The following is an 18991-nucleotide window of genomic DNA, read 5'->3' on the forward strand; positions in this document are numbered from 1 at the left end:
ACAAAACACTACCATTCCCACAATCCTCCCTGTTTACTTCACAATAATAAACCCGGTCATTCCCGCTGCTCACCCTTCAGCATCTATCAAAACACCTAGTACAAGGGTTGTAATCCCATACAGCACCTTTTCCCCCATCCTTCCCTGTAGGGCAATCAGACACCATGAACACTGTCAGACAACGACACGACAGACCCCACGAAAGACGACAGGCTAACAAAACTGTTTACCTGATATGTCATAACCTAAGAGTCAGGCAAAGTCAGACAATCGACCAAAACCTCACACACCTAATGGCCCTTTCCTTTCCCCAAAAGGATAAAAGTTGGAGCACAAGAGCACAATATGGGCAAGGCAGACCGCACGTCCTGGGAGCTAACTCAGTACGGCAGTTCAAAAGGAGGAGAAAGACGGTGCATACCGAGAGGGTGACAAGGAGAGAAGCAACCTTTCCCTTTCCCACCAAGGCCGATAAGAAACTGAACTGTGTTGAGCGAAAAGTTGCAAACGGCTAATTGAACTGTGAAAGGTTAAATAGAACTATTGATGTGAAAGGGGGAAAACCAGCAACAGAGGAGTCCGGCACCACATGGGTGCTCAATTAGGAAACTCTGAGCGATTACCCGATTATTGAAACTACCGAAACCAGAAGGACTTGGGAACGGTGAGCAGAAGGGTCAAAGTGGTCATAGAAGGGGTCTTATAAAAATCCTCTGTACAGTCAAAAGTCTCTGACCGACGGATGGTTGTGAAGCTAAGAGAAGTGAATCCTGCATCGTAAGAGTTGAATGACAAAGGGTATGATTGACAGATTGGCAAACATGAATCCGAACGAGGGATGCCGATAAAGAGACGACGAAGACTAAAGTACCGAAATACAGTGTGTTGATTAGAGTGAACCCGACCAAGAGATGTCCACAGTGAACTGTACAAAAGGGCACTAAGATTTATGAAAGTCACCAGATAAATTGCATTGAAAGCCCTAGTGAACCCGATCGGGGGAGGTGAACAGTTGAGTCAGATCTGAAAGCAAAAGAGGGGGACCCAAGGGTGAGAAGCCAAAACCCCACAGACCCGTGAGTGTAACCAATCGAAAATAAAGAGGGAACACCATTTTGAATGCAGGATATGCCAGAGGGAACTCGACAAAGAGAAGTGCTATTCAAGAGGCGTCTGAGCCTGGACGAGGGAGAACACAGGGGTGAAGAACTATCACGCAAATACAGAGAAGAACTTTTTGTAGAAACTTTGTTTTGATATTGTAAATTTGATAGACCCTTGAAATGAAGAGAAATAACTATCAGAGGTTCTGGTATCGTTGAAGAACTGTCTAGGGATCTGCGCCTGGAAGAGGGAGATCTGGAGTTGAAAGACCTCACCCAATATACATGTGAAAAGGAACTCTTTGATCATTATTTTAATACATTGAACCCACAGCGGCAAGAGACTGTTTGATAGAAAAGAGTCTTAACAACTGAATGCCCTGTTTGCATGGCCACTGGGCAAGGGCCCATGTTTTCATCACCTACAGGGTCCAAATGGACCCAGTCCTGGTGCCTCTGGCACCAAGCTCATAGAAAAGTGTGCTTTGCACACTTTGTGCCTAAGGCACGTGCATCAGGGCATGGCCATAGAGGATCATTGGGGAGCACGTGCAAGAACCTCTGGGAGTGGCAAGGTGGAGCCACAGGGTGGGGCCAAAGGGAGAGGCTGGGGCCAGCCTATTTAATGCCAACCCGCCCACATACTGGCGCATCAAATTAGTCTGCTTTCTGCAGCGTAACGCTTACCGCCGTCCTTACCTGTTTCCTGCTCTTCTCCTCATCGTGCATCTTACCTGACTCCAGCTACTCCATTGCTAAAGGTGTATCTTACCTAACTCCAGCTGCACCATCGCTGAAAGCGCACCTTACCTCTCTCCAGCTGCACCATCGCTGAAAGCGCACCTTACCTGTCTCCAGCTACACCATCGCTGCACGTGCATCTCGCCTATCTCCTGTACTCCATAGTCTGCAGCGCATCACATCTTACCTCACTCCCATCGCCATTGGAGTTGGAGCACTTCTTCACCTGATCCGGACGTCCAGCTATGCGGGAGCTCATCTTCCATTCTTCATCTTCACAGAACCTCCATCCTGCAGCCGCGGACCGGCCTCCAAACAGTCATTCTCCGCTCAAAGCCGCCAGACTTCTCCTGCAAGAGAAAAGAACACAACAGGTTAGGAGTTATATAAATAACTAACGCTCGGCCGCGCCATACCTGAGCCTAGCGTTCTACCATAAAAGCGAACTTACCATCTAATTCAAAGGCTTCACCATCCTCTGGGGAATCAATGGACTCGCTCCAAACACCGTGACTCCAGGCAGCCATCTTCACACCTATAGAGGAGAGAAAAGACATTGCAAGAATTGCAAACTATAATCACGGCAAAAGACATTGCAAGAATTACAAACTACAAAAACGGCAAAAGACATTATAATTAATGAACAATAATCATTGCTAAAAGACTCACCTTCTAAGCGGTTGGTCGCAGCCGGTCTTGATCACCTCTTCCACGGACAAGTGAAGCAACTAGGTCGACTCCAAGCACCCCTGCTACAAGAAGCAGGACGGAGAGCCCAGCATTACAAAGAAACAGGTGAGCTTGCATGGGCAAACGTTTACGCACTTCGTTCTGTCACAAATGGATACAGAGGAATCACGACTCCACCACGCCATTCTCATTGACTCTCGTCTTCTCTAAGGGGCAAAATCAGCATCCAGAGCAGTTGATCCCACAGCTGCTGGGGGAGAGATTCGATCCAGGGGAGCCAAATCGAGGGAGGGCTCCAACCGTGCCCCAACGTCCCCGGAGAGACCAGGTGAGCGTTACACTCATGTTGGGAAAGTTTGAGAGTATGCTGTGCTCCAAAGTCCCACCTTGTACCGTGCTAAAAACATGGGGAAGGGAGACCTCAAGTAGCGCATCCTGACGTATCATTTGTGAACACTTCCTTCTTTCTTAAGAACATTATGCTACTCTTTTTTGTATTTAGCACAAGGATTGTCAGTAGGTTTTTCTTAGTATCGAGCCTTTTATTTGACGCAGCGCAACTAGGACTGCCTTATTATTGTTTGATGGTTGAAGCATGCTCCCATCATAATTGACGTTTAGATTAGGTGTTTTTCCAACCTACCTTTGAAGCTTAATAAACACCCTTGAACTGTGATCACTTGTGTCTGGCTTTTCTGTTGCCATCATGAATTCGTTACAGGCAAGAAACACTCCACACAAGTTGGATGCTTGCGTCATTTATTTAACTGGTTTAATCACCATTACATTTTTTAGCACTGGAGGGGATATATCAGCTTTTTAGTATTTTGTATAAAACATATAACATGAGCTTTGATAAAGTGCAGACAACATTGTAATCTGGCAATCTTGGACCCCAACTCTCAGAATGCTTCAAATATTATTACATTCAAGCACAGTATCCATAAAGTGCAGTGTCTCTCTGCACATAACTATATCCCAGAATGCAGTGGGGGGAGGATCTGTGAGGTTACATATCCTCCATTAGTCTCAAAACCACTCTTATATACAAATATATCACTAACCTAAATGCCTGAATGCAGATGTTGGTTAAAGACCACTGTGGTGAGGCCTTGGGACAAACAAGAGGGGAAGCTGCCAAAATGCTGTCACGCACTGTCCCTCAATCATCTCTCCAATGGCAGATTTCCTTGACAGGGAAACTTTGAGTTTCTTGGGGAAAATCTCTAGCTACTTAGCCAATTCCACATGCCTGTTGGCATCCAGAAGCTCCTTTGTGTCTTGACTATAAAATTTGAATGAATATGCACTTGACGAATGGCCAAACTTTCTGAACTTAAAGAATGCTCCCTTCCGATTAGATCTGAGACCATGTTACCAACTCTGTACTTCATATTAATCCTGCCAGATCTTCACTAGTACTATGAGCATCCCTAAAGAGTTGTTAGGATGTCAGAAAGTTATATTTGCACCCAGGGAGAGTGAGCCAACCAATTATGTGGCTGGAACATTGGGTAAGAATATACAATCCCCGCCTGCTGTTCCAGCCACCCGAGGCCCTTCTCTTTTTTTTAACGTCTATTGGGAGGCAAACGGGAGCCTCTCACTGTTGCCTGCCCCAAATCACCCAATTCCCCTTCTCACCCCCCCACTTATCTGCGGGACCAGAGCGCTGCACTCCGGTATCAAAGCTCCTCGCGTTTGGCTGCCGCCATTGACATAGAAAAGGGACTGTCCCTTTTCGGATGACGGCGGCCATTTTGGAACATGTTTTCCATGGCTGTCGTCATCCGAAAATAGACATAGTCCCTTTTCCATTTCAATGGTGCATCCATTTTTTTCCTCGCTCCAACAGGAGATGGGCTCAGCTGTTCTTCTGTCGGAAAGGAGGGAGGAAAGAAAAGTATGCGCACCCCGGTAAAAATATACTGGGGTGCAAAAAACGTTCATGGCCAGGCTGTGGGGCGGACATGGGCTTTAACAGCCCGCTGCCTTAGCTGAGGCCCGAGCTCAGCAGGCTGCCGTTTAAAGCCCATGTCCGCCCCGCAGTCCATGCGTGAAAGCTATATTTTAGTGAAAGGCTTGGCCTTAAGCACTCAATTCCTTCCCAATGGGGACAATCTGTGACTTGAGGACTGTGGTCCTTGAACTGTTGAACTTGCTTGATTGTAGAAGGGATCATTCAACAAACAGAATGCCTATCCCCAAATTCCAAATCGGGGCTATTGTGCCCCACCAACAGCTTTCTGATAATGGCAATCAGGTAGAGGGATAAACAAGTCTCACACAGAGACCAGCGGCAGAGGTCAGCAGTGACAACCACAAATGCAAGTGAGTATGATGTGGATACCCTGCGTGGCAGGATCATCCACTTGCCTCACTAAAAACAAACAAACATTGACACAAGTAGTGGTGAGTGTCCCTTGAAAGAACCTTTGACTCGCCATCCTTAATCACCTGTTATAGCCAGTGCCAGCGCCTTTGTAAGCATCTCCCAAGTCCCACACCACTAAGTAATCAGTCTTGTGACCATTGCGTACTGAGCTGTGACTTCCCTTGGTGCTCGTGTGGTACTACATGGCACTTGTGCTGGATTTCAACAGTGGCCCGGAGGTCAGCAGAAAGGGTTGCTGCACACTTTTGGGTCACACGTGTGCAACAACCCCTTCGAGCACCTTCAAAGTGGGTCATTACACTGAAGCACTATACATTGGACATGTACCTTTGTTGAAAGTCTGGTACCATCGCAGCCACTGGACTGGCAGATGATCTGGGACTACTGCTCACCCGCTCTGCTCGTGCAGACTAATATGGATAACACATCTCTCACCTCAAAGCCCTCCATAGGATTCAGAAAACTCCAGAATAGTGTCTTACAAGCATACCTAAAAGCCCAATTATGATGGTGCTAACCTTATAGCTTGCACCGGAAGTGGAAAATCCCATGTCGCAAGGTCCCAACACATTACTGAGTGAAGGCAACCATTTGGCCATTTGAATAGTGTGGTACGGCAAACTGAATTTCATTTTACCACTGATCCTCAGTGCCAAGGGAATACGCTTATCTACCAGCCGAATGTCAGATATTGAATAGATGGGTTTTGAAAACAGCCCCTAATTGACCATGGTTAGGTTCTAGTCTAAGTGTCACATGAAGTTCATTCCACTGCTTGGTGAATTCGTAAAAGACATTCGCCACTGTTTTATCCCACTCTCCCGTTATTTCACAGACGACAAGTTGTCTTGCTCAGAAGCCAGACTTGAGATCAAGAAAAATATAACTAAACGTGCCCAAAGTCACCAAAAGACATAAGAGCTATAAAAGCAGGGCCTGTTTTCAGCAAGGCCTCTCCATAAAGTTCCATTATAAGAGATAATAATACCTTGGACAACAAATTATGTTTCTATAGGAAGTCCGTACAGGATTCACTAAGCGTTTCATTGTTTTATATTCAGTTTTTATTGAAGTTTTTGTAAAATACAAAATTGTTGCACATCTACAAAGCTAAATCCCATTCAAGTAGACTTCTCATAATCCATTTACATTGATAATTCAATCCTAATTAACAACAAAATAGGTAGCTGAGTATTTTATAATAGAAGGCTGTAATCAATCACTGACCAAGAACATTGGCATTGCCGGCTTGGATGGACCTTAAACATCCACACCATCGGATATGACTGTCAAAGTATTTCTGCCAGATTTCTTCAAAAATCGTAACTTTAATGTGCATCTGAAATTTGACTCGCTCTATGGTGACAAGTGCTGACATGCTTTAGATCCAGTAATTCAACTCCACAGCATAATTTGTTTTCAGCTTCCTGCACATTTTAAAGCTAGAATCTCTGCAGGATCTCTATGATTTGTAGACCCCACTGTTTTGTAACCATGTTTAGGGTCAATCTCTGACCGAGTTGAAAGTCATTCCCTAACTAGAGTACATTCCTGATGGGATATTGATTATTTTTTTACTTGATACGACGTGTGCAGTTCGATATCTGATGCAAATCTAAAAACCCTTCCTGTACAGTTTACGCCTTGATAACTAGGTCACAGCTACCAAAGGTGAGTCAAGGAAGCCATGAAGTACTGACAACATCTGCAGACATAATACCCAGCCCTCTGGACCAAGACCATCCGAAGCAGTACTACCTAAATGATTGCTGTAACTCCTCCTTTTCTAATCGCTCCCCACCTTTCTGCTTTCTTTGTGCGTCCCCTTTCACTATGACATGAAATGGCTGTATTTCCTTTCGCCCATTCACACCTCCTACTCATATACTTTCTCTTAGTTTACATGACGGTCAGTACATGTGTCATAATACTTTTTGAGTCACCGTCAACCTTTGGCTCCTCCCTTCGTCCTGCTGGCTCTCATGGTGATGAACTCTCCAACACCACCATGGCCTCCTAGCTGTGCCTTTGTGCTGGTTAGACAGCTTGTAACACAGCCTGTGTTTGCGTTTGTGTGTGAATCTCATGTTCTGGCTCTTTTCCAGCCCTGGCAGGATCCCTCCGCCCCTTTCAAAGAGCCTTTACCACTGTCAATTCCTAATATATAGCACCAAGCCTTCTAGGCCAAGAGCAACACTGAGGAAGAGAGAGCGCAGGACCACATTATGTCCCACTGTTAGAGTATCCTGGGAAGTAAAGTGCAGCCCGGGCAACTGAATCTGCTGCACTATTCTGTGTTTATGGTAGGGTTTTTGCTGTAGTGTGTTACCAGTGTCATCAGGATTCATGTTGAAGATCAACAGGTAAGTACAGGACCAACCTTTATTTGAGTACAAAGTCCAAGTAGGAAGGGGTCCCCAGGTAAGCTGTAGTGGGATCCAGCAGCTGGGGCTAAGCCACGAGCTTGTCTTGTCCGGTTGCTGTCTTTCCATGCTGTGTCGTGCAATGCAAGGTTTGAATTCAAACTGGGCTGCAGGGCAGGGCGAGGCGTTAGACCGGTGGCAATTGGCTCTGTGGCGGAGATGGTGCGGCTCCCATGTTGGGAACTTGGCAATAAAGTTACCTTACCTGCATCTTGGTGTTTACCGCCTCACTTCTTCCGAGGTCACCATGCGCCACACAGATGCATTACATTTGCCAACAAGCGTGGTTGAACCGCAGAGGGTCCACCCTTCTTCGCTGCGGTGTATGGGTGTTAATGTTAATGTTAAAGGATATTTGTACCACGCACTATCACCACCGAGAGGCCCCTGGCGCTCGTGCAGCAACGCCTCCTGGTGGAGTGAGGGTGTGGTGAGCAAGCAGCTTCTAGGAGACGCGTCAGTGTGTTAAACCATAATCATATAGTGCCTCCTTATTATGAATATTGGCCTAAGCCCATTCGCGTTACACAGAAAACCGCATTGCAAAGTTCAGATTTTTGGGTTGACTTTGCTGCCATTTTAAGACTCATCCGCCATTTTCATTTCAGCTCATGTTCCATGTTCTAAAATGGAGAACTGTGTTTTCGTCTTGGAGTTGGGCTGAACAACCTTTGAGTTCTGTTAATGTTTAAGTTGTCAGAGAGCCGACTATTTAAGTTATGCAAAGAAACCTTGTGCTTCATACAAACATTGGAACAATGAAGAGTAAACGTTGATCGTATGCCTTAGCTGAACTGCATTGTAGTGACTCTTGAAATAAGGCTTACAGCGAATCCGAGAACCTGCAACATCATTGTATTTTCATGGAAATGTAAACCTGTATAATCCTTTGCATAATATTGTAACATCTGTCATGTGAACTTGGCACAAGCTCTAGCACGTGAAATAGTAACCTGAGGAGAGGCTGGACAAAATTGTAGAATTTGTATAAATATGCCTGTGTTTAGATGTCCAGCACTCTCTCTCCTCACTGTGTTGGCTGGTACACACTGCAAGGTGTTGGGAGCCAGATAGCTATCTGTTTTGCTTTGTAAACTGTACAGTAATAAAAGATACTTGCATCTTTTCAGCCCGTGATTGGTGTATTTCATTTGTGCTACTCAGCCTCGATATTTTTTTGTTCTTTCAGATGGTGACCGAATAGGGACCCTCAAGATTGATGCCACCTCATTGAAGAGAAGACATGGCTATTGGACCGGGATCGGACAGTGAGAAAAAGGGGGCCCCTTTTGTATGAGACGCAATACCTCGACAGTACTGCACAATCCGATCCCTGAAAGGTGAGCATGCGGTCCGAGATGGCATCTTGACGAGGGTCCAAATATCGAGGCGGGCAGTTTTGCAGAAATCACCAACCATGAGGGTCCTTTGTCCTTTGTAATCCGATTGGACCTCCTCAGTTCTTTTTAATTAGGTGAGTCGTGCCCCGATTCCTAAGTATCCTGATATTTGGTTGCAGTTTTGTACTTGCGAGCACAAATGACACCAGGTAACACCAGTGATCTGACATGCCTGGGAAATTGTCTGCCTGTTTCAGGGGATTATTCCGCAGAGACAGACAATCTTTGGAATTTGGCTGATCGGCGCCACAGGAGGGGTCGACGGCATGTACTATGTACTGTAAGTACGGCATTGGTAGTATAGTATTCAATGATATTTGGCACAGACAAACTAGACATGCTTCCGAATTTCAGTGGCCAGTCAATGGTAGTTTTGAGATTGCCCGAATAGAGTATTTAGAGTCCATATTGTTAAAGAAAAAAGCTAGACCTGCAGCATTTGATGTAATTCAGAATTGGAAAAAAGAAGCTATGCAGCAATTTAAGAGTAAAGAGAAGCATGCACGTCGCCATATGTCAAATACAGAAAAGGCATTATTGTACGATAAACAAAAACAGTCAACGTCTGTTAGAAACATGGATAGGGCTTTTCAAGTTGGTGTACAGAAAATGTATCCGTCTAAAGATTTTCATGTCTCAGATGAACTAATTAATAAACTCTTAAATGAACTTAGGCCTGGTGCCACTGCACCACCTCTGTATGTACCTCTTCCTGCTGTCTTACCTCTTCCTGCTGTTGCACCTCCTCCTGTAGTAATCCCTGTTCTTCCCGTTGTTCCTCCAACTCCAGCTGCTGCTCCTCTTCCTGTTGTCGCTTCCCCTTCTGTATCTCCACCTTTACCGATTCCGTCTTTGTTGCCTACGGTAGTGTCTCCTCTACCTGTTGTACATGATTTGTTTACTCTCTCTTTCCCAAGCGGTTTTGCTCCGCTTGTAGCAGATGAAGGTGCTGAATCAAGAATAGTGACTCGTAATACAGTTTCTAAAGATAGGAAGAAAGAATTGAATGCATGGGCTAAGCAATGTATAGAGAAAGGTGAAAAATCAGCTGTCTTAGCTACACTTCTTGATCTAGAAAGTATTGCCAAACAGAATGTTTTCATTGAGGGGATGGGAATACATTTGGCTGTAATGTGGAATAATTTGTCGGACATCGATGTCCCACAAGGGTTGAGGGATTGCAGATGTGCAGAAACGGTTCCTTCCTCCTTGTAAGTCAACGAGTGAAGAGACGCAAATTTGTACCAGAGATGCGCTTAGATGGATTTCAGATGTGTCGATATCTCCCATAGAAGTATATGAGACATTTAGTCAGTATACTCCAGAAATGCAGAAGAAATTGTTACATGTAATGGTAGAATACCTGCAGGATGAGTGTATGAAGAAAAAGATGTGTTGTCCCGCAGAATTGATTATTATTTATGAGAGAGCCTTTGCGCCCGATACTGCTTCCACCACTTTAGCACTCGATCTGGCTTTATTGCTTAACAAACGTTTGTTGCCTACTACTCAGTTGCCTATGAGAGAGGTTCCTCCGACATTTGTTCCTAAAGTTGAGATTCCAGCTAATGCCGCAGCAGGTATAGCAAGCACTACTATTGAAGCTCACTGTGTATCACAATTTGCTCATGTCCCGTTCTCCAGACAGGAAGTGAACACTATAAGACAGTCGATTCCAGACATTAGGAAAAATCCAACAGGGTTTTACAAAGAAATAGAATCTGTCTTGCATTCAGCAGTTTTCACTCTGGGTGATATAGACTTGTTGTTTCCTGTGATCCTACCTGCTGATTTATGGAAACATATTAGGGCTTTGGACGATCAAGCAGGACTGGGTGAACCCGTGGGTTAACTTGGTGAGGTTAGTCAGAGAAAGGAAAGCTGGTGAGAAACCACCGCAAGTGATACTGACTTTGCCAGACAGGATAGTAACAAAATTAAAAACTCTGGTTCCCGAGAAAAGGATTGTTTGGGACAAACTCACTGCTTGTACCCAAGGGAAATCTGAAGGTGCTACTGAATTCTTTAATCAGTTCGAACAAGTAATTTCAGATTTTAGTGGACAGGATTTGAGCACCGAAAGTGCTTGGCAAGCTAAATCGCAGTCCAAAGTATTGCATATGGCTCAATATTACGAAAATATGATCGATAATGAAAAAGAGAGAATTGAAAAGAGAAAGGGAGATCTAAAAACCAAAGTATTATTGCAACAGATAGTTAGTGGACCTAGAGGTGGGGATACACAATTTCAAGGTCAGTTTGTTCCACAAAGTAATACACAGTTGGGTCCTGTACACATGAACCAGTGTGCTTATTGCAGACAAGAGAATCATTGGCGAGCACAATGCCCGATCCTTTAGCAGATATCGATTAACACATATGGTGTCAGTGATAGATGATCCAGAGGCCGCCCTGGGGTAGGGGGTCTTGGTAGAAGCCAGTTCATTCAAAATCCACAGTCATTCTCGCAAGATAATCAGCAACCTAGTATAGATAGCAGAAATATTTTTGATAATCCTTCAACTGCCTATTTTTCATGAAGATCTTGTCCTTGATGATATATTGTTTCGTTAGGACAGCCCAAATCAGGGTCTGGAACAATGCCTATTCCCATCAATCAGAAAGGGCACTACGTTGAGATGAAGGTGGGGAATAGGAAGCATCTATTTTTGATAGATACGAAAGCACAGAAGTGTTCCATTGATCATTCACTGGTTCCAGACATTCCAGTGTGAGGGCAGAATAACGTTTCTGTAGGGTTTTCTGGCACGCCAGTGGTTAGTCCGATTTCTCTGCTGGTACCGATTTCGCTGGGGCCATTCACTGATCACTGTCCATTTATTCAAACGACAAATTGTGGTGAGAATTTGTTGGGGTTGAATCTGTTGAAGGAATTAAATGCGGTAATTCATTGTTCTTCAGATGGAGTACGTTTGACGATTTCACCCCAGTAATCGTTTGTCTCACAGTTTTTGACTAGACCTTTGCGCCTGAATTTAGTGAAGTTCCGGTGTGTTTATGGGTGGTTGACGCCAATGATGTCGGAATTTTTCAAATGGAGCCTGTTAAAATTGTTTTGAAACCAGGAGCTAAGTTGCCACGTATTCCACAATATAAGATTTGTGTTGATGGAGAGCAAGCTCTGAAGAGCGCAGTTTCTGATTTTGTCTATCATAGAGTAATTGAGGAAATTGCAGGAAGTACCGGTGTATAAGAAAGGGGATAATGCAATTCCTTTTCGTTTCATAATTGATTTGCGCTCTATCAATAAGATTGTTGCTCCACAATTTCCAATTGTGCTTGATGTAACCACGATATTACCAATGATCCCAGCTTCTGCTACTCATTTTAGTGTGGTGGATCTTAAGAATGCCTTCTTTAGTATTCCCATACACGTGGATAGTAGATTTTTGTTTGCGTTCACCCTAGGGGGACGCTCGTTTACATTCACTCGTGCACTACAAGGGTACACAGAGAGTCTGAGCATTTATAGTAGGGTTTTGAAAGAGCAGCTCGATACACCTGAGTTGCCTTCCACTTGTACATTGTTGCAATATGTTGGTGACCTTCTCTTAGCTGCAGACTCAGAAGTTGCTTCCAAGGAAGGTACTGTGTTGTTGCTTATTCATCTAGCAGAGCATGGGCATACAGCTTCATTAAAAAAGTTTCAGTATTGTCGACAGGAGGTCACCTATCTAGGCGATCTCCTGTCAAAGGAGGGAAGAAGATTGACACCTGAACGGATAAAAAGCATCTCTAGCATGTCTGTCCCAAATACACAGAAAGAGGTCAGAGCCTTGATAGGAATGGCTTCTTACTGTAGACAGTGGATCCTTAATTTTTCACTAGTGATAAAACCAATGTTGGCATTGACAAAGAAGGGCATTTCTTTGCCATTACCGTGGAACTTGGAACACCAGAAAGCTTTTGATCTACTCAAGACTGCACTGTGTTTAGCACCAATTTTGGGCACACCAAATTATGACAAGGCCTTTGTGTTATATAAGCATGAATGTGATGGATGTGCTTTGGCTGTGTTAACGCAGGAACATGGGGGGAAGAATAGACTGTGCGGTTATTTTCCTCCACACTTGATCCTGTTGCATGCACCTTGCCGAGATGTTTGAGAGCTGTCACTGCTGCTGCTGTGTCCGTAAAACTGTGTGAGGGTATGGTTTTAGGACACTTCTTAACAGTGATGGTACCCCACTCCGTAGACGTTCTGTAAACAGAACGCAATTGCAACACTTACTTCATCAGGATTAACAAGATACGAACTGATCCTATTTGCACCACGTATTCAAATTAAGAGGTGTTGCGTATTGAATCCGGCTGAATTATTGTCTCTTCCTCAAGAAACTGCTTGCAGTGACAAAATGTCACATGACTGCCTCTATACCACGAAGCAAGAAACCAAAGGCAGGATTGATTTAAATGATACACCTCTGAATGATCCACAAGGGGAGCTGTTTTGCAATGGCTCCTGCTTCAAACTTACGGATGGTACAACCACTGCTGCTTATGCCATCACTACACTAAGCACGATTGTGGAAACCAAGAGAATTTTGCATAATTCCGCGCAAGCCGCAGAGATTATAGCACTAACTGGAGCTTGTGAACTTTCCAAAGGGCTTAGAGTAAATATATTTACAGATAGCCAGTATGCCTTTGGGGTGGTTCATAACTTCGGTAGACTATGTGCAGAACAAGGTTTCTTGACCTCACACAGAACAAAAATCCAACATGGCACTTTAATAGTTCAGCTACCCTCAGCACTTGCACTTCCTACTCAACTAGCAATCATGAAGTGCGCCGCACAACAGAAGGTAACAGATGATGTAGGGAGAGGAAACACTTTTGCTGACAGGATAGCTAAACAGACCGCTACTGATTTATGTTCAGAAATGTATATAACGAAAGAAGCTACAAATACCTGTATAATAGATGAAGGAATCGATTCCATAAAAAATATTCAAGCTGATGCCACTCCAAAAAACTTTAACACTCGGCTGAGGGTTTAGCAAGTTTGGATGAGGAAGGTTGTTGGGTGGACAATGATAGAAAAAGATGGATGCTACCCGATGCATATGTCACTGCTCTTGTTACAATGGCTCGTGGTTCTACTCACATATGTGCTAGAAGAATCTGTAAATTGTTAGAACCTGTCTGGGTAAACGTAACCTTCTCAAAGACTGCTGAGCGTTTACAGCATAATGTGGGGAAGGGTACGTTGACACCGAGGGGTAGTTTTGGACCCCCCTCTGTGCCCTTTGAAGTGATTCATTTCGACTTCATCGAGATGGAACGCTGCTATAGCTACAAGTATGTTCTGGTAGTCATTTGTGCCTTTAGCAAGTGGGTTGAAGCCTTCCATGTGAAAGATGCCACAGTAATGACAACGGCGAAAACCATGCTTAAGGAATATTTTCCTAGGATTGTTTTGCCGAGGGTCATCTGGTCGGCTAATGGTCCACATTTTATCGCTGCTGTTATCCTGCAAGTATACACGGGATTGCAGATCGATAAACAGTTCCATTTGCTAGACACGCTCAGAGTGCCGGACTTGTAGAACGCCATAATGGTATCCTAAAGAACAAGCTAGCAAAAGTCTGCGCTAGCAGTAACCTGAAATGGCCAGATGCCTTACCAGTAGTTTTACTGTCCAAGCGGACAAGCCCGCAGACTAGAACTGGACTCTACCCATATGAAATTGTAATGGGGAGACCAGCTAATATTTAGAATTTGCCTAAGCCCAAGAAACTGAAAGACGTGGAGCATTTGCTTCTTGCTGAATACTGGGACCAGTTAACTCAAAACGTGTATTTGATTTATCAACAGGTGTGAGAAGCCCTCCCAGTCAAATACGAGGGGCCAGGTCATCGACTTCGACCTGGGGACTGGGTGCTCACAAAAGACTTCAAAAGAGCATCGAGCCTCGCACCGTGTTGGAGAGGACCATTTCAGATGTTGCTGGCCACACAGACCGCTGTATGAGTAGCTGGAAAACGACACTGGATACACGCGACGCACGTCAAGAAAATACCTTTTCCTTTGCAATTCGACGAAGAAGAAAAGAAGGAAACTGTTTGTTCTGCTTGGCAAGATAAACTTGTCTTGAACAACACCAAGGGTGTTTCAGAGATTCTTCCTGAGCCCGTGGGGCCTGGGGAGACTGCTGCTTTGTCTTTGAATTCTTCTTGGATCTTTCTGCACCCTTGCCTCTGTTTCACCACTTCCATCGGAAAGCAACGACACTCTGTTTGCAGATCACGCTTTACCTGGAGTCTTGATGTACAATCTGCGTACACGGCACTACACTTACAGCACAGCACGGCTGTGCCCACCGGAAACGACTGTTGAGCTAGTCCCTTGCCACTCTATCACTGAAATATAAGCAAGTAGACGGGACCGACAAAGCTATCTTCAATCAAGATAAACCACGAGGTCAGGAGATCACCAACGAACGAACTTAAGGAGTCTTTTCGCAGAAACTTTTTGAAGCAAACTTCGAGGAACAATGCCCGTCGTTAACTCTATTCGTACGAAGCAATCAATCGATCGTTTGGCTAACAAAGACATTGGACATCAAAAATCATGGTCCTTGAGGACTCACTGTTTCCTTGGAATTATGTTATCTGGCCTAACAGTTGTGATTGCACTTGGGTTTTGGTATATTAAGGGGGCGCATCCGCTTGAGAAATTTTTACCTACTGAGAGTGTTCCCACTATGTCTTCTCCTTTCGTGCATCTGCACACTCTACCTTCCAGGGATTCCAAACACAGACAGAATGACCATAATAATACACTTTTGTTAATTATGAATTAATTATGAATGCGACCCATGCGATTCTGAATACAACGAATTGTTGGATATGTTCACATTTGCCACAGCACGGGGAAAAAGGGTTGGGCTGGTATATTCATCCTCTACCTTTGACTACTGCATGCTACGCCTCTCTAAGGGCACTATTATTTGGTCGTTGGAATGATAGCATCTCTCTGGGAACTTCGATGGGACTAACTTGAATGAGTTTGAAAGACGAGTCCTGATGCCTCTGGGATGTTCCCTATTCGCGAATAGGAACAATCCTAATGTTGCTTATATTAGGCCTTCCAATAGACTTTCTAGACCTTTCCAATCACTGATTTCTTTCAAGATGGCTCCCGTAGGCAACTGGGATGCCATGCCTCCTTCTTACCCTATTAATCACAGCCCCAACTCTGTTTCCTTCTGCATACAAAGGGATGGTTCTCAACCAATGGGTACTTTTGAGGGTTGTACCAATAATGCAAATCTGACTAGTGAGGACAGACCTTTGAATGTAGACGTTCCCGTTTATTGCGGCTGTGGCATTGAAGCTCTTCCTTGGCTACCTAGAGATTGGCAGGGTACTTGTTATTTGGGTACCAGGGGTATTTGTAGCTAGCACCTCTGAGGTCTCTAGAGCTCGTCCAAGGCGGGACGAGAATGGTGTTACTCCTTCGCAGGTCATGGGTGATGTAGCGAAATCCTTTGTGCCATTTTGGAATTCCTCGAGTTAGTGCTATAATTCTGTGGCTATTAGGAGACTGGCAAGAGTATTGGAGAGAACCATCAACAGAACCACCGATACACTATACAATATGATGTTAGAACAGAAAGCAATTAAATGAGTGGCTCTACAAAACCGGATGGTGTTAGACGTCATCCTTGCTGAACGAGGTGGCGAATCTAAATTGGTGGGATCTGCTTGTTGTGTTTTCGGTTAGACGACATCCTGGCTGAGCGAGGTGGCGAATCTAAATTGGTGGGATCTGCTTGTTGTGTTTTCTTACCTGACTCCTCCCCTACCATATTCAAGGCAATACAAAATCTGCACATCCTGAGTACAGAAGTACATGTTCCCGAGGGAAATTGGGATCTTAATGCTTGGTTCTGTGAATTTTTACGGTCTTGGGATGGAAGCTCTTTTCAGCCTTAGTGTTAATCCTTGAGATTCTATTGTTTTGTTGTTGTTGCATACAATGTCTTCCTGTCATATGTTCGATGTTAGCGGATGTTGTGCGCAAACTGTAGGTACATTGGGACCGAAAATACATGCACCTGAGAACATGACAAATGTTTTCGTAATGAAGGATATTACTGTCAAGGATCTAATGGTGATTGATGTTTCTGAAGAATGTGATTCAGGATGTACGGACACTGAAACGTGGGGTTTTGACTAAAGCAAATGTTTTAGTAATGCTCTTGGGTTAGGCCAAAAGGAGGGTTTGCTAAACCATAATCATATAGTGCCTCCTTATTATGAATATTGGCCTAAGCCCATTTGCGTTACACGGAAAACCGCGTTGCAAAGTTCTGATTTTTGTGTTGACTTCGCCGCCATTTTAAGACTCATCCGCCATTTTGATTTCAGCTCATGTTTCATGTTCTAAAACGGTGAACTGTGTTTTTGTCTTGCAGTTGAGCTGAACAACCTTTGAGTTCTGTTAATGTTTAAGTTGTCCGAGAGCTGACTGTTTAAGCTATGCAAAGAAAGCTTGTGCTTCATACGAACTGCCATTCAAGTGTTGTCTGTGCTCACAAGCCTCATCCTCGTATTAACATTGGAACAATGAAGAGTAAATGTCAATCGTATGCCTTAGCTGAACTGCATTGTAGTGACTCTTGAAATAAGGCTTATCGTGGATCCGAGAACCTACAACATCATTGTATTTTCATGGAAATGTAAACCTGTATAATCCTTTGCATAATATTGTAACATCTGTCATGTGAACTAGGCACGAACTCTAGCACATGAAATATTAACCTGAAGAGAGGCTGGACAATATTGTAGAATTTGTATAAATATGCCTGTGTTTAGATGTCCAGCACTCTCTCTCCTCACTGTGTCGGCTGGTACACACTGCGAGGTGTTGGGAGCCAGATAGCTATCTGTTTTGCTTTGTAAACTGTACAGTAATAAAAGATACTTGTATCCAGCCTTTGATTGGTGAAACACGTGTATGGGGTTGCTGGTGGTACTCTCGTTCAGATTGGAGTTGCCATTGTATTTCGGTGCTGGACTGCCCCTGGGCAGGACAAAGACTGATATGCAAATGGATATTTCCCATCTGTGAAAGGCACAGTGAGTAAAAGCAGTGGCTGCGAACTCTCAAGTGGTTAATAACCACTGAACAGGTTATCATGTCTGTTCTTGCGAGAGAGGGGCGCCTGCTACCTTTGTAAAACTATTTTTTAAGGAACCTGGGATTGGTAACCCTAGGTCTCCTGGGGGCAACCAGACGTGGTCTCCCTCTCACTGTGCTTAGAGAGGCATCAGCTTCACCTCACTGATGATCCCCAACAAGGGTGAAACACGTGTATGGGGTTGCTGGTGGTACTCTCGTTCAGATTGGAGTTGCCATTGTATTTCGGTGCTGGACTGCCCCTGGGCAGGACAAAGACTGATATGCAAATGGATATTTCCCATCTGTGAAAGGCACAGTGAGTAAAAGCAGTGGCTGCGAACTCTCAAGTGGTTAATAACCACTGAACAGGTTATCATGTCTGTTCTTGCGAGAGAGGGGCGCCTGCTACCTTTGTAAAACTATTTTTTAAGGAACCTGGGATTGGTAACCCTAGGTCTCCTGGGGGCAACCAGACGTGGTCTCCCTCTCACTGTGCTTAGAGAGGCATCAGCTTCACCTCACTGATGATCCCCAACAAGGGTGAAACACGTGTATGGGGTTGCTGGTGGTACTCTCGTTCAGATTGGAGTTGCCATTGTATTTCGGTGCTGGACTGCCCCTGGGCAGGACAAAGACTGATATGCAAATGGATATTTCCCATCTGTGAAAGGCACAGTGAGTAAAAGCAGTGGCTGCGAACTCTCAAGTGGTTAATAACCACTGAACAGGTTATCATGTCTGTTCTTGCGAGAGAGGGGCGCCTGCTACCTTTGTAAAACTATTTTTTAAGGAACCTGGGATTGGTAACCCTAGGTCTCCTGGGGGCAACCAGACGTGGTCTCCCTCTCACTGTGCTTAGAGAGGCATCAGCTTCACCTCACTGATGATCCCCAACAAGGGTGAAACACGTGTATGGGGTTGCTGGTGGTACTCTCGTTCAGATTGGAGTTGCCATTGTATTTCGGTGCTGGACTGCCCCTGGGCAGGACAAAGACTGATATGCAAATGGATATTTCCCATCTGTGAAAGGCACAGTGAGTAAAAGCAGTGGCTGCGAACTCTCAAGTGGTTAATAACCACTGAACAGGT

The sequence above is a fragment of the Ambystoma mexicanum genome, chromosome 9 (genome assembly GCF_040938575.1).
Source record: "Ambystoma mexicanum isolate Mex_15411 chromosome 9, UKY_AmexF1_1, whole genome shotgun sequence".
Lineage (NCBI taxonomy): Eukaryota > Metazoa > Chordata > Amphibia > Caudata > Ambystomatidae > Ambystoma > Ambystoma mexicanum.